The sequence below is a fragment of the Pipistrellus kuhlii genome, unplaced genomic scaffold (assembly GCF_014108245.1).
Source record: "Pipistrellus kuhlii isolate mPipKuh1 unplaced genomic scaffold, mPipKuh1.p scaffold_m20_p_19, whole genome shotgun sequence".
NCBI classification, from domain to species: domain Eukaryota; kingdom Metazoa; phylum Chordata; class Mammalia; order Chiroptera; family Vespertilionidae; genus Pipistrellus; species Pipistrellus kuhlii.
In genome coordinates this window covers 21,930,057-21,931,914 of record NW_023425504.1, presented here as the reverse complement: position 1 = coordinate 21,931,914, position 1,858 = coordinate 21,930,057, and the positions used below count along the sequence as shown (strand labels likewise).

The 1,858-nt window shown below is 39.7% G+C and overlaps 1 pseudogene; it reads left to right on the top strand.

Annotated features, from left to right (window-relative positions):
• The first annotated feature begins 459 nt into the window (after nt 1–459).
• On the top strand, nt 460–1,656 carry LOC118721973 (annotated as a pseudogene).
• The last annotated feature ends 202 nt before the right edge of the window (nt 1,657–1,858 follow it).

The following is a 1,858-nucleotide window of genomic DNA, read 5'->3' as shown; positions in this document are numbered from 1 at the left end:
GACCATCGTGAGAGGTGTAAAATACTACCTATTAATCATAAAACTAAACCAGAGGAAAATCTTAAGAAGGAAAAAAAAAAACAGTAAGAAGGTAGCAGAAAACATAAAATCAGAGGAAACATCAAGTGAGAAAAATGATCTCAAAAATGACAATGAAGGTGTGGTTGAACTAGATTCTGACGCCTCTCAAGAAATGAGAGATGAACCTGACTGGTTTGGCTCAGTGGATAGAGTGTTGGCCTGTGGACTGAGGGGTCCCGGGTTTGATTCTGGTCAAAGGCAGGTACACATACTCTTGGTTGTGGGCACATCCCTAGTAGAGGGTGTGCAGGAGGCAGCTGATCAATGATTCTCTCTCATCGATGTTTCTAACTCTCTATCCTTCTCCATTCCTCTCTGTAAAAAAATAATAAAATATTTTTTTAAATGAAAGATGAGAGTGTAGAGATAACTGAGGACATGATGTATCAGGCAAATGATAAAAAAGTGGCTGTCATTGATGCCCTAAGACTTAGTGGTCTGCAAACTCATTAGTCAACAGAGCCAAATATCAACAGTACAACGATTGAAATTTCTTTTGAGAGCCAATTTTTTTAAAACTTAAACTTCTTTTAATACCACGTCTTCAAAATAGACTTGCCCAGGATGTGGTATTTTGTGGAAGAGCCACACTCAAGGGGCCAAAGAGCCACATGTGGCTTGCGAACCGTAGTTTGCCAACCAAGGCCCTATGTAATAGTGAACTACAGAAAGCCATTGACTTGTTCACAGATGTCATCAAGCTGAATCCTCACTTGGCCATTCTGTATGCAAGAGAGCCAGGGTCTTCATCAAATTACAGAAGCCAAATGCTGCCATTGGAGACCGACAGTTATTGAAATAAATTTTGATTTAGCTCAGCCTTACAAGTGGGGAGGCAAAGCACACAGACTTCTGGAACACTGGGAAGAAGCAGTCCATCATATTGATGGACTTGTGTGTAAGTTGGATTATGATGAAGATGTTAGTGCAATGATGAAAGAAGTTCAACCAAGGGCCCAGAAAATTGCAGAACATTAGAGGAAGTATGAGTGGAAACTTGAAGGGTGAGAGGTCAAAGAAAGAATGGAAAGGGTTAAGAAGACTCCTAACAAAATGAGAGAGCCAAGAGGGAAGAAGAAGCCAGAGGACAATCAGGAGCTCTGTATGGCTCATTTCCAGCTGGCTTTGCTTGAAGAATGCCTGGTAATTTTTTCTGGAAAAATTCCTGGATTGGGAAGGGGCATGTCTGAATAGTAGGAATGCCTGAACTCAATGAAATTCTTTGTGATCCAGAGGTTACTGAATCCATGCAGGATCCAGAAGTTATGGTGGTCTTTCATGGTGTGGCCCAGAACCTGACAAATATGTCAAAATATCAGAGTAACCCAAATGTTGTTAATCTCATCAGTAACTTGTCAGCCAAATTTGGAGGTCAAGTGTAATGCCCTTCTGACAAATAAAATTCTTGCTAAAGGAAAAGCAACTTAAATTTCCCAAATGGATGTTGCAAAATACAGACCATTGTACCTCTGATCTTCTCATGAAGAAAGCTTTGAAAAGAATCCTTACCCTTCTGACCTACATAAAACTGTAATATTTTATAGTGGTTTTCAATTAGAGTATTCATTCAGATAATGTTTTTCTACTAGGAATTACAAACTTTAAACACATTTAAACCTTAATAAAACCTTATTTAAAAACAAATAAAAAGGGTATGTTAGCCTGACCAGTGGGGCTCAGTGGTTGAGCATCAACCTATGAATCAGGAGGTTATAATTCAATTCCCAAACAGGGCACATCCCAGGTTGTGGGCTCGATTTCCTTGTAGGGGGTATGC